This window comes from Tinamus guttatus, unplaced genomic scaffold (genome assembly GCF_059628265.1).
Source record: "Tinamus guttatus ecotype Peru unplaced genomic scaffold, ASM5962826v1 Tinamus_guttatus_pri_ptg000330l, whole genome shotgun sequence".
NCBI classification, from domain to species: domain Eukaryota; kingdom Metazoa; phylum Chordata; class Aves; order Tinamiformes; family Tinamidae; genus Tinamus; species Tinamus guttatus.
The window spans coordinates 142,415-166,193 of NW_028288864.1; the positions used below are offsets into that span (position 1 = coordinate 142,415).

The 23,779-nt window shown below is 44.0% G+C and overlaps 1 long non-coding RNA gene across 2 annotated transcripts; it reads left to right on the plus strand.

Moving 5' to 3' along the window:
• Positions 1-1,097: 1,097 nt before the first annotated feature.
• Positions 1,098-5,079, plus strand: LOC148593813 (uncharacterized). 2 transcript variants are annotated; one of them, XR_015913636.1, is made up of 3 exons: positions 1,098-1,239; positions 2,634-2,699; positions 5,004-5,079. It is a non-coding gene; the product is annotated as an uncharacterized LOC148593813 (long non-coding RNA). The 2 variants fall into 2 exon arrangements; XR_015913637.1 differs by lacking the exon at positions 1,098-1,239 and adding an exon at positions 1,272-1,319.
• Positions 5,080-23,779: the final 18,700 nt, after the last annotated feature.

The window sequence follows — 23,779 nt, forward strand, 5'->3', positions numbered from 1 at the left end:
TGCTGATGGCACATAGTGTTTATTGCCAAATCCATGCTGTGCCTGATAGCATCACACCAGGTAGCTACACTCAGTTGTCCATTATTCCTCACCCTTAACCAGCAGGAGCAGGAGTGTTCAAGAAGGAAATATGCGGTAACACAGGGTACAGGCTTGTTAAAAGGAGAAAGTGAATCAAGGGCACAAAATGAGATCTGGAGCCCTGCAAAATGAGACTCTGAAATACATATTGCTGTTATTTAATGACAGTATTAATCCTCATATACAACTGACAGTTTATTGCTTCCTGCTCTTACCCCCACCACATGAGGCCTCATCCATTCTGTTTCTTTATCTGCTTGCAGGATCAGCTGTTTTGGAAAAGTTTCTTAAGCCAGCCGAGCAAACTGGGAGAATGGCTAGAGACTGCTCTGCTCTTCCTCAGACCCCTCGCAGCATCACTCACTTCACTGACATGTTCCCGGAACTGAGGATATCTGCAGAGGACCAATTCCCAACCCCATCCCTTGGAACAGCTGGAGACCGCACTGGCCAAGTTGCTCACTGGGCTGCTTAAAATACATGTGGCTTCTGTCAGTTTTGACATACACTCAGTAAGTTATGATGTCTTTCTAATAAAAAATATATTTTTCTTTTGAAATTAGAAGACAGTGGCCTGATTTCTTGTTTGAGAAGGATGCCCAGGGCAACCCCAGCTTGTGTTTCAGAGCTGAAAAAGAACTTTTGTTCTGAAGGATAAGAATGGAGAGAGCTTTTCAGATTTCTAGTGCTTCTGTTTCTGTGTGTCCCATTAGAGGCCAAGGACACACAGAGGCAGGAGTTATGCCTGAAAATCCTACTCCTGAGATCTTCTTCATCGAGGCTTCAAAACTGGTCCTGTGGCACTGTGCTTTGTTGTTGTACTTTGTCGTTTCTCCTCATTGCTAGACTCTCTGAGCTGGAAATCTACTGCCTCTCTGATGTAAGGAATGAGGATCATTTGTCTAATGGTGCAGTACTACCCTCTTAATAGTTAATATTATGCATTAATATATAAAAAATGATAGCAGGACACTGACTGGATTGCTTTGGTATGAACAGTGTATACATGGAAAACCTCAACAGATCTTGCTTGCATCTAATTTCACTGCGTTTTTGTAGGATTACCTGGACCCTCTTAAAAGCTGTGAACAGTCTTGCAGTTTCACGTCAAGCTGAAGTGCCACATTACTAAGACTATAATGTAGATCAGCTGAAAAAGTAAAAATGCTCTGGGAATGAAGGCTTCAGTGATGAACTTTGACATTAAGAACTGAAATCTGGATATATTTGCTTTGGAGGTAAGAACAAGACATAATCATACTTTTGGGTTTATTCCCCACCCAGAGGACAGGATGCCATTCATATTCATTCCCTTTTTGTGCTTAGATGCAAGCCTGAATCAAGCCAGAGCGACCTTTTTTTGTAGAGATGTTAAGTGACTTTTTTTTTCTAATAAAAGAGCTCTGCTAAGTAATTCTGAGCATTTAATTGGAAAATACTCTGCACTGCTCTGCCTGACCCCTCTAAGCAAGGCAATATTATCATCAGCATGCATTCAGCATGCCTTTAATAGAGTACAGGTAAGGGGACAGAAGGGAACTTTGGGGTGTTCCTGCAGTCCAGCCACCCATTTCTCTGGAAGTGCAAGCCCTCCTGCCTGCTTCCAGGGAAACGCCGAACTGCATTATCAGCTGCTTTGAATGCACGGAGCTGGTGCAGAGATTAGAGCATCTGACAGCATCACATATTTGTTCTGCATTCAAGAACACCTTATCTGTAACGATGTATACGTGGTCCGTACATTCAAATAAGGCCACAGAAGTGGAATATGTGGGATGGAATCCAGGTTGGGAAGCACCTGGCACAGGCAGAATCACAACAGAGCTATAAGGAGATCTTTCCATCAGTTCTGGACAGTGAAAGCAGAAAAAAAAAGACAATTAGTGTGATATAAAATTCACCGGTTCCTGCTTGGTGGCTTGAAACTTGCTCTAGGCTTTCTCTGAGTTTTCCTCCTAGCTTTGTCCCTAGGACTCGGTGCTGATTTTGTCTCCTTTGGGTCAGGTGCCTGTCAGTCCATGCACACGGCTGGGGTGGCTGGTCTAGGGCAGCCAGAGCGGGGCCGCTGGCTCCTGCCTGCGCTGCCCTGCGGTGCTGCGGCCAGGCCGGGAACGGGCGTCCTCAGTGCAGGTATCACCACAGCTTTGAGAACAAATGGGCCAGTCCTGAAACACATTAATTTCCACTGAAAAAAAAGCTTTTGCTGTTTTGTCAAATGCCGTGTGTTTCTTTTAGATTAATGAAATCTTCCATGATGAGAGTTTTAAATCCAGAATGCAAAAACAACACCTTGGATATTGGTAGCTTTGCATTTTGTCATTAACATCTTACCCAGTCATTAATACTATGGGCCACTGGTCTTCTGTCTTCGCTGGGGTACGAGGCATTACTTTTGTTACAAATAGGAAACATGCGGTTATTTTCTATGCATAGGGGAAGCACTCTGTTCTCACAGAAAGATGAATTATGTAGTCCAAACAGGTGACACATAGTAGATGTTGTTGCTTTCCATAACCTGAGCTGTAACCCAGCTGTGCCCTTTGCTTTTGCAGATGTCAGCTGTACCATCTGCTGATGAAAAAAAAAAAAAAGTGCATCACTGTGGAAACACTGAGCAGGTCTGTGGTCTTCTCTGCACTCTGGTCAGGCTGCGTATTTTTAAATAACATGACCTTTATTGATTCTTACAAAAATGAACTGTGCAAGATGGAAAACCTGAAACAAATACTGTCACAGTTTCCTTTTAGTTTAAAGAATACTACTATATTACAGAGCGTTAAAATTAGGAGAGATGAAAATGGCTCAGGTGGTTTGAAAACATTTAGGAGACACAAAGAAAAAAAAAAGGCAGCAGCAACAACTGAAAACAGAGATCTGATAAAAGAGACAGCGATGAGATGAGAAAAGCACTTTTTCCATTGAAGTCAGTTTTGGCATTGCCTTCCATGGGAGGGGATTTCATCAACTTCAGTGTTTAATTCACCAGAATTTTATTGCCTTTCTGCCTTGAGAACACTGTGGCTTGAAACTCTTCTCTTTCTGGTAGGCATAAACTGACTCTTGTAGCTAGCTGCTGTCAAGCATTGGCAGGGAAACATTGAAGGGGAAGTAGAAATCCTTGTTGCCTGGCACTCTTCCCATTTGCTGTAGTTACGCCAGCTGTTTTCTGACACTTCTCAAGAAACCTACAGAAATGTTTCTTCCTGCACATGAGACCCTCTGGGGCAGGCACCCCTAGGATGGGGTCTCTCTGTCCTGAAGGCTAAATCCCAGACTTCCAGATAATCTTCCCCCAACTCTCCTCCTGCTTTTTTAACAGCAAGAAGACAGACCAGAAAACGTGAAGGATTTTTTAGCCTCTAGCCTTGTTCAGATGCTCTTCTTACTCTGCTGAATCATATAAGACCTTCAGTTGTGGTCTTATTAGCCACCAGTGACAGACAAACCTAGGAGGTCATGTGTGTAAAACACGGGAGCAATTGCTTGATACTGTAAAGGGCATATCAAGGTTTCTCTTTGTTCATTCGGTCAAATTCTAGGTGACTCCAGAAGGAACATGTCATGTGGATTAGCACATAACTCGATAGCTCGATGCACTGGAGTGTTTCTTTGAAACCATGAGTGGTTTTTGTTCTGCAGTCCTGTGGCAATTGCTGACATAATGAAGTATCAAAAAAGTGTATAATACTCAAATCACTCACATGTAACTTTGGAAAACATGACTTTGCTTCCCAGTTCTGTTGTTTTGAAGCTAATGGCAAGAAGCTGTTTGTGCTCTTGCATAGCTTTCAGGTGCAAACTCCATTTGACTAAGCACCCCAAAGTCTGGTCTTAACCAACTTTTCTAATTGAATGGAGATGCAAGACAAATTTAAGAAGTACTGTGGGGTTTTTTGTCAGTGAAAAACATCCAGTATTCTTCAAAAAGCCCCAAACAATTCCAGGCTCTCCAGACTCCCTGAAGAAAGATAAAAATGGGAAGATATCTTAAAAATAGAGAAATAAGGACTTGTACTCAGGCTGTTGCTCTGGTCTGAGATAGCAGGCAGCTCCACCACTAGCTGACCTGTGTTATTTGTCTGCCTCTATGGCAGCCTGGATGTTACTAGTGACTGATGAAGAATCAGGACAATTTCCTATACCTGGTTAGGTAAAGGCTGCTCATAGAAGTTATGATACTTGGATTTGTGATGGCTGTTTCTGAGACTGCTTCTGGGAGATGATATTACATTATGGTAGGTGAAACTATAGAGTTTTCAGAAAAGAACATTTGATGGCTCATCTGACACAGACAGATGTTGGCATAAATGTTTAAGAAGAGTTTTTGAACTATGTGATATTGTGTGTATGGTAAGGCAGAAATTATATTGCTATTTAAATATATGTTATAGCATAGAAAGCAGTGAGGAATGGGTGAGGATGGTACCAAAACAGAGCCACTACTGTGACAAATGTATTGTCAAGCGAGTGTAGCAAGAACAAAACTTATCAACTACACATATTCATTGTTAGTGGCTCATCTTGAATTGCCATTTTAAGATACTACTAAAATTAATGCTGTCCTAAGAGGTGCTCTTGCAACTAAGGATGAAATTGCCCAATTAATTAAAAAAACTCCAACAAGATGATAGATTTTGGGAGAGAAACACTGAGCCATTAAGTACACCACCAGGCACTCATAAAATGGACTCTCTCTGCAGAAGAATTTATTGTCTTTCATTTCTGCCTTGCAGTAGGAACTGAACTGAAGCAGGAGCTGTAGGAACTGAAGATCACATTTGCAAATCTTTCACCTTTCAAAAGTATTCTTTTTACTTGTGTTATTAAAAGAGCATTTTAATGAATAGATTCCTACCATAAATCAGTGATTTTAATTATGTGAAACAAATTACTTTCTCATAGAAGCACTCTGTCATTTACAGATGCAGACTCTGAAATCACCAGTGTCCATGTCTGTGGTTTAGATTGACAGTGAAATGTAGGGAATTACTGAGATGTTCACTTCTCGTGAGGCAAGTGCAAGCATTTTTCAGATCTCTTGCTCTTCTTCCTCTTCCTCCCATTCCAGCCCAGGGTAGGACAGAACATTTAATGACAAAGAGTTGTGCGCAGTGGATTCAGTAATATAATCAGAATAATTAAACCTTTGGCCCTACTGGGGTAGCAGTTGATAGAAGAGATCACACATTTAGGATTGTCCCAACTTTTCTCTGGGGCAGAATGATCCATGTCCATTTTCACATGGAGCAGAGGGAGAGATCTTGAAGCAGAGTAGCATCAGAAATAAATAAGCGGTAGACAGCTGTAGGAGTCAGCATGGAGCATTCTGCATAGTAAGTAAGGCAGGGAAATATTAAAAAGACGAGAAGATACTGGCAGAGGGATTTATGAGCAAGAGAAGGAGGCCTGCCTGGGTCTGAGCTGTGATATCGGGGCTTTTCTCAGCTGGCTTGTTGTCTGCCTCGCGCTCCCAGGTGAGGTACCAGCCTGGGCTCCCTCCTTCCGCCACCCCTCAAGGGCTTTGAGTGCGCTTGATGGTGGCGGGGGAAATGGATTGAGCGTCGTTACTGCATGGCCTGTAGTTCCTACATCCCAGCTCCCCAGATATAAAAATGGAGATTAATTTATCCTCAGCACTACCAGTGATTGTGAGGTATTTGTATTTTATGGCAAAAAGCACTACAGCAAGGCCTATATCTGTTATCTTCTCTAGTGTAGCAGTACCCAAACTCAGTAAGTGAAATCACAGCCTTGTATTGATTTTATGTTCTGCTGATAATGAATTTGGGAGTCCTCTGGGATTAGATAAACGTGCTGACATAGAGCTATGGGGTAGGCTCCTATATTTCTTTTTCACAGCAGCTAGCCACTATTGACACCCACATTTTGTTACAATGATGTATTAAAATTCAATATGTGTGTCTGGACTTATTTAAAACAAAGCAGAGAGGAGGATGGAGTGATGGGGGGTGGGGAAGGAATGAGATTGGCCTACTAATCCTAATAAAAGGAAACCCATTCAAATGAATAATTTTATAAACTCCTATGTGCATGTGCTGAATAAGAAATGAAGCCTCTTGCTATTAGCTTTGCCAATAACAGAGCTGCTTTGGTTATTAAAGCCACCGTGAGGAAACACCTACCATGAGAAAGCTGCCAGTAAACCATGTAGTCACTGGTCAAGAGATTGTTTCAGTATATAAATGCAGGGAAACATTTTCTTTACTAAAAAGAAGAAAACCAAATTCCTATTGTATTCAAAGCAAAACTATTCTTCAAAAAATTAATAGGCTCTAATAATATAAATTATCCTGTTTTTTATGCTAGGAGGTATACCTTGTGTGGTATAAACACCCATCAGCACTACTGTAAAATGCTTGAAATAGATGCAGGAGACAGAGATAAGGAGTGGATGTGCATCAGAAAACCTGGAGGGAGATCCCTAGTGGCAGACCCTGCATCACGCAGACACTGATACGGTCCCCTCTGTGTGAATGCAGAAGGACACAGAGCAGGAATCCCCCATGAACTGCTGCAGTAAGTATTCAAAAACATTTGAGAACTGACTTAATTGGTTAAGATTTAATTTTTGTACTTCAATGAATTGTATATTAGTATTTCATGATTACTGTTTATGGAAGGCAGGGCTTGTAAAAAGCTCAAACAATGCTCAGAATTTGCTGAGACAGTGATGTTGAAGGCATGTGCTGCTAATCAATGTGTTAATGATTTCTCCCATGCTCTAATCCATCATTTTATCACAGCACACAGTTTAGCAATTTGCTCATGCTAATTATTACAACCCCCAGAACAGTTCTGAGTACAGCTCTAGGCTATGTTTGCCACGTTATTTACATTTCTTCCGTTTACCACAAGGAAGGCCCAGAATCCTAGAAGCATTAAGAAAAATTTACTTAGATACCAGAGGTATATATTTTGCAGTCAGCATGTTTCCCTTGGTGATCACTGCAAAAAAGGCTTGCAAAGAAAGCTGTTCTGTCTCCAGAATCCTATGCAAAAGATCTTTAAGAGTTTTTAAGGTTTATTTTGCAATGGTGTTTAAGTATTTGTAGCATGTAAATGATTCCTAGATGTTAACTCAAAGTAAGATCTGCAGAGTATTTCACCTGCTGTTGTCAATGCAGTCAGCTCTGCATGTTAGTGTGTGTCCACGTGTATCTGTTATTTGGGGAAAATTCAGTTTGTCTCTTTCTTATCTGTACACATAAATTTTGCTTATTCCTTATGCACGAGAACTTGTAATATCTGATCATTGTGCAACCTCCCCATACAGTGCCTGACAGTGGCTTTCAGGGTGCCCCAGTTCACTAATGGGATTTTAGTTGGCAAGGGTTAATAGTGTTTGTGCAAGCTGCCGACCAGGATAAGGGCACTGAGGTACTGCGCCAAAAGCCAGGGGGGAAAGTGAGTTAAAAACAGTGCAGCCTTGCGGGTGCCACCGCTCTCCTGGGCTGAACCCTGCATTTCAGTGCAGGGACTGTCTCACTCACTAGGGACTGTCCCCTCAGCCAGGGAGCACTGGGCAGGTGTTTTGGGAGCAGATGTGACTGGAAGGCTTTTCAGCTTGCTGACATGCCCATGGCCTTGCTGAAAACTTGAAGGCAATATTGAAATTGCAGTCCGTTACAGAACAGCAGTTTTCAACCTCCATCGTAATTGCCCTCTTAAAAGTAGCACAGAAGACTTTCCTGACAAGGCCATTACTGTTGAAAGGACAAAAGGAAAGTAGTTAGTTGGCTTTGTTCAGAACTGGGTTATCAAATTAGCTTCAGCCACTTTCAATTACAGAATCTCATGGTTTTGAAATGAGTTCTAAATGAGGGGCTATAATTCTTTGTCTGCAGTGAGCAAAAGAACATAATCATCATTATTTAACAGGGGCCTACAGTCTAGCTCGCTCCAGGATAACTTTCATCCAAAAGAAGAAAGGATTCAATTGGCATGAGCAAGGCAAAAGATTATCAGCTGGCCAGACTTCAGTTCTCGGTCCTGCAGCTATGGAATTGACCTTGGGACTCATCCAGGAGGGATTCGCTCCCAGAATCACTCTGAACCACTAGCTAATGAAACATAAATACCAAAAAATTAGCGCAATAGGGGTTGTCCCAGACACGCATCATTCCAGCTTAAGTTAAGGTTTTCTTCTGCAGTAACTTCTATTCTGTCTGAAGAATGTGGTTATAACAGTGGTGGTAAATTCACCCCTCTGCTACTGCCACACTGCAACAAGTAGAGAGAAGAGTAAGGCTCATGACAATAAAAAAGGTTCATTTTTTGTCATGTGGCAGCCTTCTGCCCCTTGTTTTCCCCGAGGAAGCAGAGAGGAGGAGTGGGCTCTTGCTGGGCTTTACGTCTACAGATGCTTTGCCCAAGTCACCCAGAGAGCGAAATGAGGTCTCTGAGGCTCCCAACATCTTCCTTCAAATAATGTGCATGGGCAATGCCAGTGAAATCATCCCAGCTTCTCAGTCCCTGAGGGATGTGCTGATGGCATCCGCACTGTTACTCACTGCATGGCCCAAGGCAGCTGCAGCTACACAAATTGCATGAACATGTCATGCCGGCCTTGGTGGGCCACAAAAGAGATCAACAGAAATTTTGACAGGCATCATCACATGCTTAATGATGCCTATGTCCTCTGTAACTCAGACTTTGAAACCAGTTTGAATGTATTAGGTTAAATTATGATCTCTCTTTGCCTCAGTGCCTCCGTCTGGAAATGAGGGACACTGGTTGTTCTCTGTATCTCAGGATGGCAGCTGCAAGGGCAAGGAAGGAATGATGAGATACCTCAGGGGTGAAGGCACAAGAACAAACACAGGCTTGTCTCCATATGAAAGCCAGTAAGCAGTACATGGTGCTGTGGATGCACACTACACCAGCTCGTCTGCACTGATGCCCTCCTGCGTGATCCTAATGCAAACTAAGTGTGAAGTCATCTATTACACCTTGAAAGTAAATTCTCTTCTAGACTATCTCGCAGTAACTTACCTCACATAACTGCACACTGAGGCACCCCCATAGGCACTTACACTGCCTCTGAAGGTTGTGGTTGTAGAGAGAGAGGAGTCACCAGGTTATGAATTGGAGGGATGGAGAGAGGAAGGGAGTGCATAGGGAAGAAAGTTTTGTACATTGCCTTTTTTAAGGAAAATTTTAGAGAAATGATGACAATCTGAAGAGCTTCTTTATTCTCCTATTCACTGGGTTTCAAGGGTCAAATTTACTACTTCCTGACTGTTGCTAACTTTGGCCTAAATATCTGGGGTGAAATTCTGTCTCTGCTGAAATCACAGGGACTTTGCCATTTATTTCAACAGATCACTGGTTCTTTAATTGTTCTCGCTGTGTTTCTGAATCAACATTACCCTCAGGCTTGCAAATGTGCTTAGATTTACACACAGTCATGAATACACACACAAGTGAAAGCGATGGAGAAAGAAAACGTTTTGTTTCGGGTCCCACAGCTTTTATTAATTTGTTCAGTTCTGTACACTAACTTCATTTTCAACAAGATTTCTATGCTATAATGTCACAAAATGGATATCTAGGGAAGACTCATGTCATTTCACACTAAGCATGTTGTTACTGATGCTGTCAGGAATTTAGACATTGGCTTTCTTATTTTCTTTGTCACTTTGGTGGGGATTATTCTGTTCCTGACCATAAATGGAGGTTCGCTTGACAACATCTAATAGCTGCTGAAACTGCTTATAAATTTTCCTCAGAAAACATCATAATATTATGCAAATTGGATTATTGTAAACAGTGGGAATATAAAGGTCAGTCAATTGTGCAGTAACACAAGAAAAGCTACAAAATGTCTTCTTAATGGATGTGTTGCCTGACTAAGGATTACACCATTTACCCTCAATTTGCTGGTCAGAATGGCAAGGTACTGTCATTTTGGAAAAGTAAAAGTTGACAGAAAATTAATTTTCCAATTAGCCCTGGACAAGCAGGAGCATTGTCTGCATCACAAAGGTTGACGTAAGAACAGGAGGCAATTTGGGAACACTGGAATAGGATCTTAGGACTGTCAGAAAAGGAGCTGCACTGAGGCACTGAGTGAACAAGCTGGACTAGTGTTGGTTCCTGGTTACATTAGCAAGGTCACATTCTATTTCCGTGCCTCAGTATTACTTCCATGAAGTGAAACGTGGCCTTTCCCCTCCCTCGTAATTTTTTTCTCTTTTATCACTTAGATTTTAGGCATCTCACAGGAGACAAAGTGGGTCTTGGAGCCTTGATTTTGTTGGATTCCGCTTGGCACTGCTATGAACCAAAGCATTATTAATTAGAGACATTTCTGTTTACATCTGGCATGTCCCTAAATGCTAGCTGGCTCACAGGGAACCTCTTGCCAGCTCTCCTGGTGCAGGCAAGCTGTGCCATCTCTGAACTCTAAACACTCCAGAGACCTTTAGCAGATCAAATCCTTCTCTCAAGGGATCTGTGAAATTCCCTGCAGTTTGCCACCTCCTCATGCCCCCACGAGCACAGTGCGTGCACATGCTCACGTGCAGGGAGGGCAGTACATGTGTGCACATAACCTGTTTTTAGCACCTCAGAGTGCAAAAGAAAGGGGCAGCTGGTGTGTAGCTGTGCTGTGTTTACACACCTCGTTCATGCAAACCTCTGTTAAATGGTCTAATGAAACAAGGTGCTGCTAGAGAAAAGCCCATTTAACAGAGTAGCAAATCCTATTATGTTCAGTGAAGGTGGAAATCTACTGGTTAATAAATCAACTCTGAATTCATGGTTTTGAACATAAATTTTCAGGTCTAGATTGTTTGATACATTTTTAAGCTTGCGTGTAACTTGGCTAATAAGGTCAGTATTGTTTCTCCCTCGGATACATTTTACTGGCTGTTCTTCTCTCTTTTTGTTTCCCTCAGGGCAGCAGTTTTACTGCTCTGTCGTCCTTTTCCAGAAGGAACAGCTGTCATTATTCACACTGCAGGAGCACTCATGCTCTCATGTCAACACTGAGGCCACAAGATGGAAGACACCACCCGGACTCGTAAGCAAAGGACTGTCCCTGTCCCAAAGACCTTGCAATCTAAGGCACTATAACACAGTGCATGTATCTGTATATCAGGGAGAGGAGAGATGCTGTCTCTGAGTGCCACCATCAACTGTACACATGCCATTTTAGGCAGGGAAACACTGTGGCTGTACATGTCTTGGTACTGGGCCTAAACTCGTAAGTCAAGAGATAGGATTTACTAATTTGGATGTAAAACAGCATGAATACAGCTATACAACCTCCAGGCCGGATTTGGTATGCTCATGGCACTGTGGGAACCCACCTACCTGGGGCTGGGCCAAGCACCACAGCTTTGGGCTCTGTCCTGCAGTGTGAGCATATGTTGTCTCCAGTGCAGTACACAGCAACCCTTGTCTTGAGATGGCTTTGCTGGCAAGCTACCTGAGGGATACAGAGTGTTCAACGCAGTAAAATCCTGCTGGGAGGATTAATTTGAGGAATCTTCCTTTCAGTTATTGTTTCTAATGAATCACAGCATATACATGCATAAAACAGTGCAGTCACCAAATCAAACCACATGAATAAAAACTGAATTTTCATCCAGCAAACCAAGATGCATCTTGCAAAACTCTCTACTGACAAGAGAAGTTGGGTTATATAATTGGCACCCTCGCAACCTTCTCATCTTTGTCTGAATGGTACTCAAAAAGGAGTGAAGTTCTTTCCTACTCTTGAAAATGTTGATGAAACTCAAAGAAAGTGCTTGCTGCTAAATGTCCCACTGATCAGGAGCAGTCAAGGGCACACTGCTTCACCAACACAGAGAGCGAAGTTCTGGAAAGTCAAAAACAAAGCTTCCCTCCTTTTTATTTATATGCTTTTCTTTTTTAAACAACAACTCTCAGAATCAGTGCCACCAAAACTATTGAGATTCCGTAGGTAACTAATTCCTAAAAGATCTGATCCAGTGTGTATTTATTTACAGCGCATGCAAGTGCCGTCTCAGGGATGCCTGGCAGACCCTCTTTGGCCTTGCTTTGCTGTGCCGAGCACAGGCGACAGCAGAGTGAGACGCCGTGCAGGAGCGGGTCCGTCCCTCGGAGGGGAGGCCGCGCTCCTGAAGGGCAGCGGGGATGCAGGCAGCGAGCGGTGGCCTCGCTCCATGGGGTAGAGCGGACCCGCGTAACGGCACATGTGTCAGTGTAACCGGGTGCCAGGTCTGCGCGCGCGGCAGCGTCACTGGATTTGTGGCTGCCTCACACAGCACCAAAGAGCTGCTCCCACAAGGAGACCCATCAGGGACAAACTCCCACCTAACCCCAGGTTCCTTGGGAAGCTTTGCAGGTGCATGGAGCCTCTGGTTCCTTGGGAAGCTCTGTAGGTGCATGGAGCCTCTGCATCTCCACAAGGAGACAGCAAAGCCTCTGCAGGGCACAAACCCCTGCACAGGTGTGAATTTCCCTGCATGTTTATGCTCTCAGTTCCCCCCCTGGTTGGGCTAGTATGATTCACCCCGCTGATGTACGTGTGTGTGTGTGTGTGTATATATATATATATGTATATATATGTATATATGTGTGTATTTTTTCCTTTAGGTCACGTTTCGGCGCCGCCTCGACAGCCGCAGGCGACAGGGCGGTGCCCCCCGCGGTGCACGCTGGGAAGGGCCGGGCCGTTGAGGCGCTGCCCGGGCTGGGGCCGCAGTCGCAGTCGAGCCGGGCCGGGCCGGGCCGGGCGCGGCCACCGCCTCCTCCTCACGTGGCGCGACAGGAGGCCGAGGCCGCCGGCCCGCGTGTTCGGACGCGGCTCGGAGCGAGCCTCCTGGCCCGGGGAAGGAGCCGCTGCTTCGCTGGTAACCTGTGAGGAAAGGTAAGTTCACTGCTGCTGCATTCCCGGAATGAGTAGGGCTGAAGGAAGAAGTGAGAATTAGGTGCTGTTGTGGAGAAGGGTGCAGGTGCTGGTGGAGAGATTTTGCAGGGTTTTATGACAGGAGAAAAAATAATAAAAGGAAATTAATAATTAAGTGCTATAGAGAAATCCATGAAGAGTATTTCTGCTGTGCTGTAATTCAGATTGGTCAAGTATCCTGCAGAGAGGGGAAGAGGAGGAGGGTGTCGGGGCTACCCGGGAGAGCCGGGGCAGGAAGCAGGGAAGGGGCCGGAGCCCAGACGTGCCTGTTTGTCCTGCCGCTGCTCCAGGCCCTGGACGGTGCTCCGGTGTCGGAGCTGAGCAGGAGCGGCCTCTGTCCCCGCGTCCCGTCCCTGGTGTGATGAGCCCCTGCTGTCTGCGTAGTCTTTAGCAAGAGCTGTTTCGTTCCATCAGCTGGCCTCGATGTTGCAGAGCTGATGGCTGTGAAGTTTAATATTCCTAAAAATAAGTTGCTGTCTCCCATGGAGTTTGCCGCATCCTGTTTAGTGTTTCTGCTCTTCTACCATTGGCAGTTTCTGTAGTTCTATTTTGGCTAGTGAGTACTATCAACCTCTAAATGAGTTAAGATGCACTTCCTTGCTTGTTAAAGAGAAGAAAAATTCGTGGAGTTTATATTTTGTTGCTCATGTGCTTGTACAGCCAGGCAGGCATCTCTAACAATATATGTTGAAATCGGTGCGTCCTTACGACTGTGTTTCTGAATATTTGCGGTAGGGATGGGGAGATCTCTGATGTTCTTGCACAGGTTATACTTTTAGCTTTGCAGTAAGAAACTCAGAAGCTCTTGATGAATCTTATAATGTTGATTACTTTGTTTTTTAAAGTATAGCAGGACATTGAAGTGCATGGGTGTACTCTAAGGGTGGTTTCCTATCAGATCTCTTCCCCCCGCCCCTTTTTTTTTAAAGACAAAGTTCAGATAGAGAAAAGCATCTCTTTACTTCATCCTTTATGCACTTTCATGTGGTAGCATCTCAGAAGACAGCTTCTAAAATGAAGCTGTTTACAATAACTATTGTAGATGAAAATACTTCTAAGATTGAGCACAATGATTTCAGTATGTCATGTACTTCAGCCCTGATACGCCTTGCTCTCCTATTTAGCCCAGAGGTCTGATTATCGTTCCGGTACCGATATAAACGAAAGAGCTTTTGTTTTGTTTCAAGCTCTTAAAGTGAACTCTTTTCGAGTCATTTTGGGCTAGTCACCACCTACCCCTTTAATCTCTAAATTGAACTGTGTTGCTTTTTTTCCTTCAAATGGTATTTTTTTATTTTATTTTTATTTCCCTCCCTCTTGTTAACTTGGATGTGCTGGTATTTCTCTTGTGTTCATCACTGTTCTCCTTGCTTACCATCTTTCTTGCTTTGCCATAGCCTTATGGTAGTGTATGTTGTTGGCGTTCTCTCCAGTCCAGTTTGTATCTTGGCATTTTACTAAGTGTGTTTGAAGAAAGATGAAAGAGAACAATTTTATAACGCTGGCAGACTTTTTCTAGATACTACAGAATAGTGTATGCATTAACTTATGCAATTGTTATCATGCCTTATTTGCTTGTTTAGTGTTTCAGTATTGCAAAATTACTGGTCTACAGGTTGCCCCAGTAAACTTTTAAATAAACCTGAAGAATTGTCTGCTTCCCTGTACTGGATGCAAATGAAGCAAGTGCTTCTTCTGACAAAAAAAATCATAATAGTAGCAAAAATGGAATAGTGTCATGTCCCTTCTTCACCATAAACTGAGACTTTGGCATTTCTGTACAACTGTACTGTAGCACACATGCACAAATCGCTGCTCTGATGAACAGTTATCAAGAACATTCCAAAACTCAGTGCTTTTGCAGTATCTTCTTGCTTTTACTCAGAATATAAAATTAAGATTAGCTACACTGGTGGATGTCAGAGTCTAGTGAGTGAAGGAGTAATTTTCCTAATGGAATTTTGGTTTGTGACTACATTACTAATAGCCTGTTCACCCTGGAAGGGTCTAATTAAAGATTTAACATTGAAAAACTGAATCAAGTTTGCATGTAGAGGTATCAAAGGATGGGAGACTGTGAGTCAATGTGTAATAAAATGCTTCTTGGTAAATTGTAAGACTCTGATACAGGAAACTTACTGAACAGAAGCACCTATTCAAAGGATGTCATGTAAATCTCACTAACATAATTGAGACTTAAGCATACCTTTAAACTTAAGCAAATATTCTGAATAAGGAGTAAAATGTATGTGTACACCATTTTGTGCAGGATCATATCCATAATTCCCTACTTGTACTTACTTTTAATCATGCCTTTGGCACTTTAAGGGATGTACTTTCATATACTTTGATGCATGCATCACTAATATAGGTTAGATTCTGGATAGCCTTACTTGTACTCAGTAGTACACGTCCCCACAGAAACTGAAGTAAGGCAGTATCAAAAACATTTCAGTAAAACTATCAGAACCTGCCCCTTTATTGATATTCTCTGACAACCAACAGTAGTCCATGTGCATAATTTGAATTCACTAATATACATTTAAAATCACTTGTTTTTGCAGCAAGTAGACCTCTGTAGAAACTGTGATTTAATTTTTCTCCTAGTTCAACTGTATTGGCTAAAGCGAAGTTACAGTGGTCCAAACTAGTCGTTGATGTATGTAATAGGAGCTGCAGCACTGCTGAAGGGAACCCTCCTCCTGCTGTTATATTGTCAGAGAAGGTTTCACCCACTTCCTCAGACATGATACAGCGTTTTCGAAAGGATTCCAACCTGCAGGCAACTTCTGCTCTTGTCTCTAGTGTTTAAATGCGACATGTACGTGGGGAGTGCTGCAAGCACATGGCTACATGCCTGCAGGCAGAAATGCCTGCTGTATATCGAATGTCTGTGGAGTTCAACAGTGCAAGTGCATCTTTCCTCCCTTTGAAGTGTTAAACACACGTTTGTGCATGTAATTGGTTGCGTTAGTACCGATCTCTGCTCGCTGAGGACGCAAAGCCTGTCCCTGGTTTTCACAGTTCTGGGTTAGGATCCTTTATGGACAAAATAAAATAACAAGCATCTCCTCTTAGCTTATCATACAATTCTGTGTTAATTTTGTTCATTTCTGTCAATTTGGAGCATTGCTATGACGTGACTGTAAGACTCAGGAACAAGAATTTACGTTTTAGCATATGAGGCTTGAGTTGAGAAGTCTCTTGTTGCTGTGTCTTGAAAGTTCTTGCCACGTTCTGGTGAGGTGGCATTTTATGACAAATTAAATACCAGATTTGTAGAAGAATAGAATACAAACATCTGAAGAGCCAGTCTGTAGTGGAGACAAACTACCAAAGTAAGGGCTCCTTTTATTGGAAATATAGTGAAGGGAAAACCTGGGTAATGTAATTCTTTTGAGAATCCAAACTTCTGCTGAGAAATTCCCTGTAGAAACATAAAATCTTTTGCCTGAGGCTGTGACCCACTTCAAGCAGTGAGAACATTATATCAGAGTTCCACAAAGGTGACTAACCAGAATATAACAAGAATCATTTTGGGGTTAGGAAGTTTAAATCTTGTAAACTCAGGCAGGGAAGCTCCCTCGAGTTAACTGGGATGGTCTCTAGCAATTCTCTGCATTTCCTGGAAGCTGCAAGTCTGTTCGGTTACTGGCCATTCTGTGTCCTGACCTTTCTGCTGTCCCATTTTAGTCACAATTTATTGAAGCAATCGGCTCAGGAGTGGGCCACCTATCAAAATACAAATCTGTGCTCCAGTCTCATTGCTCTACCTGTCACCTCAGGGGTGGCTATTTCAGTTGCAGGTGGCCCGAGCAATGAGAGGGGATTTCGGTGGGTATGTGGCACAGAAACTGCTATGTGCATTTTTCAGTGCAGCTGTGAAGGCCACTTGTATCGTGGGACTAACTGTCCTGAGTTCTGTGTTTGCATCCAGACTGCAAAGAAAGAGCCCTTGTGTTTTTCTGTCTATGAAACCAAGAAGTAAATGCAGTGTGGAGGGTGTACGTATGTGTGGTTTTTTTTTTTTTCTTCCCTCTCCCCCCCCCCTTTTTTTTTTTTTAGCAGACTGTCATCAGACTTTTTATAATTTATGCTAATAAAACACATGGTGGAAAGTCATTCCTATAATTATTTTCTTTTCTTCTGAACATAAAGTAAAAAAAAAAAAAAAAAAAGTTTAAAAAACCTGCCTGTGAGATTGGATTGTGAGCTCTCTGGCTGGTGATGATCTTGGGCTGTTGGGGGATGAAAGCCTCAATCAGTAACAGCTCTTAGGGAGTACTACAATGCAAATAAATGACACTACAAACTCTTGCTTCCCCCCCATATGCACAGATAGACTTAACACTATACCTGTAAAATCATGGTGGAAGAGTGAATTAATTTAATTTCTGCAAAAGAAAAAAAGAAAGTCCTTGCATTCAAATACAACCGAACAGAAATACCCATTTTTTCCAGAGGCTTATTAAGCTTCCAGAAAGCAGAGCACACAATGGAAGGAGGATGTGCTGTGCATATGTAATCACTGTCCTTAAATGCTCTGTCTGGGCATGGCTAAGGAAAAGGAAGGAATCTGCACTGCTGAACTGCAGTGAGGTACAGTGCGCAAAATGTCCTGCCCGTCCCATGGACTCTTATGGAAGTGAATACCTGGGAGTTTGGTGCCTCTGCGTGTTTTGGGATAAACAATGGTCGATACAGTTGGAAAGTTGGCAGGTAATAAGTCTTTTAGACTGGGTGATAACTATGGTTTAGTGGCATGTGAATTCTTCATGCTTATATGCTGCTTGCATGTACTCAGTAGCCATCCCCGCCAGGAAATAATGATGATGGCAGCTCAGAATTGCAGCTGAGCTGCCTGGCCTTGGTAGCTGTCCTGCCTGTCAGAGCTCTGCTCCTTAGTGCTGTCCTCAGGGAGGTGCAAGTCTAAAATGCACTTTGGGCAGGTGTTTACCAGCTTAACTCGGCCTCCTTCATGGCCGTAATAAATACACAGACATGGGACGTGGAGCCTGGCAAAGGGAACGCAGTAAAACTGAATATTGGTAAATATGTGTAAATAATTCACTGTTTGCAGCTCTTGCCACATCTCACACCTCACTGGAAACCCTAAGACACCATTTCTTCAGTAATTTCAAACATGAATGTTGGAGCGAGCCAGCTTTCTCTGTTCAGTATTCTTCTAGGTGGCAAATGTTGTACTTGCTGTACAAATGAAAGGTGATGGTGATTTTAATGTTGGTTTTGAGAGCTCCTCACTGTTGGCAGAGGCAGTACAGTAGGCAGCATGAAAGTGAGGGTAGCCCTGCCCAGAAGAGTTTCCAGTCAACCTGTGGATGCCAAATGGTTTTAGGCAATGAGAGGGGAAGAGGATGATAATAGATATGTTGGGTGCCCCAGCCATCTGCCTACTTGCTGTCTTTTATAGTTATTCAGCAAATAGGGATCTGAAGAAGAGCAAAGCTGATGTTTGCACATGCTAGCTCGTTTCGCACAATTACCGTTACGTGTAGGTGCCTACACAAGAGGTAGAAATGTGTCTGCTTCTCACTGACGTGTTCTCCCTGCACACCTGTACTTGGAGAAAGTTACTGGTAGTAATTACACTGTGGAAAAGAATCATAAATAATGAAGAAAGAATTAGCTTTAGGCGACCTAATTAAAAACCTGTGCAAAACTCTCTTTATTAGTTAGCAAGGTAATCTAAGTCAACCTCTGGCTCTAAAGATTTTCTGTAAAGATGTACTGCAGAGGAAATAAAAAGCAAAGGAAATTAATCATCTGTTAAAGAGTGTTTTCCTTAACACTTCACCTTAGCAAAAAGGCGTTGGCTTAGAGTGGAGTTTGGAAGAGGATTGACAGGTGGAGCTGCAGCTCTCTGGTGTTTGTTTGTTTTTGTTTTCAATTCAGTGGTTTGTTCCTTCTTAAAAAGAAACACCCTGAATATCATATCCTGTGCAGATGGCTGCTAGTGCTTCTCACTACATAACCTCTATCCAGGGCAAACCCTTCACACATGCCCTTTCCCTCCTGAGTCCAGTGCTCCTGATTAAAAGAAGACTAAAGAAGGTTTTTACCAGGTGAATTTTCTGCCTGACAATCCAAGAAACAGTTACATATTTAAAATAGTTATTTTTGTGTTTTAATAGTAGAACAGTCAGGAAAGTGTGTACTTCTAATTCTTTAGAAATATTCATGGTTTCAAACTTTCTGTCCAACCAAATGAAGCAGATCTTCATTAAAATTACCACATGCAAACACTTGAGATCCAAATGGGGCAGAGATCCCAGAGTTAAGTCTCTGCTGCCGTGTAGCCATTTGGCTTGCGTTTAGTAATACCTGTCTTGGGTAGCCTTTGAGTCCTGTTTCTGTGGTGTGAGGATATATAAGACAATAAATCTATAGCTAAACTGATTCTTTAAGAAAACAGACTTATTCTGTCAAAGTGTGTAGGATTTTTATCTAAGCTTCCAGCAGCTGAGAATCTAACTTACTGTGTTTTCCGTGTATTGAAATGCCTTTGCATTTTTTTTCAGCTACCTTTGATGATATTTCCAGAATAATTTTTATTTATTGAGTGTAACGTGTTGGTGGTGGGGATAACAAGAGAAGCAGAAGGATAATTAGCATTTATGTAGCAATCAAGCATACTAGGTTCTCTTGAATTATTTAACTTGTTTTCCAGCAATGCTGGTAAAAAAATAAACTTAAAATATAACCAGCAATGTGTGATACATCAGTAATCAAGGCACTGCTTCAGTCTGTAAAACCAGTTGTTCAGATCCAGGTTCATGCGTCTCTTACGTGTGTTCAGAACTGTATTCGCTAACCGCAGACGCCGGCGCGGGGCCTCTCTGTAGATGGGCAGTGTTTCTACCAGCAGAGCTTCTACCAGCTCTTGGCTTACAGTCGGTGTGACCTGTCAGCTGTGAGAGTGTTGGTTGTGTCGTTGTGTGTAGCAGAGCTATGGCTTCATGTTGATAAAATGCTTCCTCTCGCTTTTACTCTGTAGTTGATTATTTGATCCCTGCCCCATGTTAACTGCGTTCCTGGAACAGCAAAAGGAGAAAATGCCTGTAATGGATTAGGAACAACCTGCATAGAGAGCAGAGGATGGCACTGAGCATGTCAATTAGTGGAATGAGGAATCTTTGCTACTCTTTACTGCTGGGGAGATGTTAGGAAGCAATAGAAATCAGCACTTGGCTGCAGTTCCTCTGCTCATCACCATAGGAGCAAATCGTGGCTTCCAGGTGCGATTTCCGTGGAGGCTGATGCTCATGGATGCCAAGTCTAACATCCCATCCCCAACCTCCCTAGTCTGCAACTGTGGCATCAGTCCAGAACCATGAAAAGCTTTATCAGGTGGTATCAAGTGCTGTAGAAGATGTTGCAAAACCTACATGTTCATTTAGAATCATAGAATCATAGAATGCTTAGGGTTGGAAGGGGCCTCTAGAGATCATCTAGTCCAACCCCCTGCACACGCAGGGTCACCTAGAGCATGTGGCACAGGACTGCATCCAAGCGGGTTTGGAAGATCTCCAGAGAAGGAGACTCCACAATCTCTCTGGGCAGCCTGTTCCAGTGCTCTGTCACCCTCACTGTTAAGAAATTTTTCCTTAAGTTCCTATGGAATTTTTTAGTTTAATTTATTAGGTTATTTATTAGCCAATTATTAACCTAAATAACCTAATTTGATGTGATGTTGTAGACTTTTTTTTTAAACAACTTTCACTGACAGTGAATACTTTCATTGACATACTGCAGCTTTTCATCAGGGCATTAGAAGACTCAGTGAGCCAGAGGGTACCTTTCACCTCCCTTCTCGGTCCAGTTGATATTTCAGGCTATCCTGTAAATTCATGCAGTGCAAACTTGTCCAACTTGTCTCCCTGCCATGTTTAGCACAGTTTTGCACTGTTTACTTTGCTATTGCATGTCGAGTGTCTTAAGAATTGACATATCAGCTGTCTAGCAGAGCCTGCCTTTTGTGTGTGTGAGATACAATGACAGTGCAACTGATACAGTAGCAATATGTATTTTGTCTCTTTTTCTAGTATAAATTATCTGAAACATTGTAGTATCAACAGAGTAGGAAACTTTCCAAGAAAATAAAAATGTCTCATTTAGAAATCATTGCAAACAAGCTTGTACAGAAGATGCGGTGACTGTGTCTTTACCTGAGAGCAGGAAGCTGATTCAAAGGTCTTTGAAAGCAAGAGTTCATAGAATCATAGAATGAATCATAGAATGCTTAGGGTTGGAAGGGACCTCTAGAGATCATCTAGTCCAACCCCCCTGCATACGCAGGGACACCTAAAGCACGTGGCACAGGACTGCATCCAAGCGGGTTTTGAAGATCTCCAGAGAAGGAGACTCCACAACCTCTCTGGGCAGCCTGTTCCAGTGCTCTGTCACCCTCACTGTTAAGAAATTTTTCCTTAAGTTCCTATGGAATTTTTGATGTTTCAGTTTCCGGCCATTTCCTCTAGTCCTATCAGTGGCCACCACTGAAAAGAGACCATGACCGTCCTCTGCACTCCCTCCCTTGAGGTATTTATATACACTGATTAGATCCCCTCTCAGCCTTCTCTTCTCCAGGCTGAACAGGCCCAGCTCCCTCAGCCTCTCCTCATAGGGCAGATGTTCCAGGCCCCTGATCATCCTTGTGGCCCTGCGCTGGACTCTCTCCAGCAGCTCCACATCCCTCTTGTACTGTGGAGCCCAGAACTGGACACAGTACTCCAGATGCGGCCTCACCAGGGCTGAGTAGAGGGGCAGGATCACCTCCCTCGACCTGCTGGAGACGCTCTTCTTAATGCAGCCCAGGATCCCATTGGCCTTTTTGGCCACGAGGGCACACTGCTGCCTCATGGTCAACTTGTCGTCCACCATGACACCCAGGTCTTTCTCCGCAGAGCTGCTCTCCACAAGCTCAGTCCCCAGCCTGTACTGGTGTCTGGGGTTATTCCTCCCCAGGTGCAGAACCTTGCACTTGGCCTTGTTGAACTGCATGAGGTTTTTCACCGCCCAGTTGTCCAGTCTGTCCAGGTCCCTCTGGATGGCAGCACAGCCCTCTGGGGTATCGGCTACTCCTCCCAGTTTGGTATCATCAGCAAACTTGCTGAGGGAGCACTCTGTGCCTTCATCCAGGTCATTGATGAATAAATTGAACAGGACTGGACCAAGGACTGACCCCTGGGGGACCCCACTAGCCACAGGCCTCCAACTAGACTCTGCACCGCTGATCACCACCCTCTGAGCTCTGCCATCCAGCCAGTTCCTAATCCACCTCACTGTCCACTCATCTATCCCACACTTCCGGAGCTTGCCCAGGAGGATGTTGTGAGGGACGGTGTCAAAAGCCTTGGTGAAGTCGAGATAGACGACATCCACCGCTCTCCCCTCGTCTATCCAGCCGGTCATTTCATCATAGAAGGCTATCAGGTTAGTCAGGCAAGATTTTCCCTTGGTGAATCCATGCTGACTACTCTTGAGCACCTTCTTGTCCTCCATGTGCCTGGAGACAACGGCCAGTATGAGCCGTTCCATCACTTTTCCGGGGACGGAGGTGAGGCTGACTGGCCTGTAGTTGCCTGGGTCCTCCTTCTTGCCTTTTTTGAAGACTGGCGTGACATTGGCCTTCTTCCAGTCTTCCGGCACCTCCCCCGTTCTCCAGGATCTTTCAAAGATGATGGAGAGCGGCTTAGCTATGGCATCTGCCAGCTCCCGCAGCACTCTGGGGTGCATCCCATCAGGGCCCATGGATTTGTGGGTATCGAGGTTCCTTAGGTGCTCTCTGACCCAATCTTCCTCTACCCAGGGCAAGTCTTCCTCTCCACCCGCTTCTTCTCTTGCCTCTAGGGCCTGGGGCTCTAAAGGGCTGCCCTTGGTAAACACCGAAGCAAAGAAGGCATTGAGCAACTCTGCTTTTTCTGTGTTATTTGTAACCAAGGTGCCCATCCCGTCCTCCAGCGGACCCACGTTCTCCCTGATCTTCCTTTTGCTGTTAATGTATTTGAAGAATTTTTTTTTGTTATTTTTAACGTCCCTTGCCAGCTTGCCTTCCAGACGTGCCTTAGCTTTCCTTGTCGCATCTCTGCACTCCCTGACTACGTTCCTGTATTTCTCCCAGGGGGCCTGTCCTTTTTTCCACATTCTGTATACCGCTGCCTTCTGCTTGAGCATTGCCACAAGCTCCCGGCTCATCCACGCAGGTCGCCTGCCCCCTCTGCCTCCCTTCCTACACACAGGGATGCACTGCTGCTGGGCGTGGAGGAAGTGCCGCTTGAAAACTAACCAGCTCTCTTGGGCCCCCCTGCCTTCTAGAGCACTAGCCCATGGGATTCTACCGAGGAGGTCTCTGAAGAGGCTAAAGTTGGCCCTCCTGAAGTCCATCGTCGCAAGGCTACTTACAGCCCTGCCTCCTCCTCGTTGAATCCTGAACTCCACCAACTCATGGTCACTGCAGCCGAGGCTACCCCCCACCTTAACATCTCCTACTAGGCCCTCCCTATTTGATAGCACGAGGTCCAGTAGCCCACCTCTCCTCGTCGGCTCCTCCACAACCTGCGTCAAAAAGTTATCGTCGATGCTCTGCAGGAACCTCCAGGACTGCTTATGCCTGGCTGTGTTGTCCTCCCAGTTGATGTCGGGGTAGTTGAAGTCCCCCATGAGAACCAGGGCCTGTGACCGTGAGGCAACATCCAGCTGCCTATAGAAGGCCTCATCAACCTCCTCGTCCTGGTCAGGTGGCCGGTAGCAGACACCCAC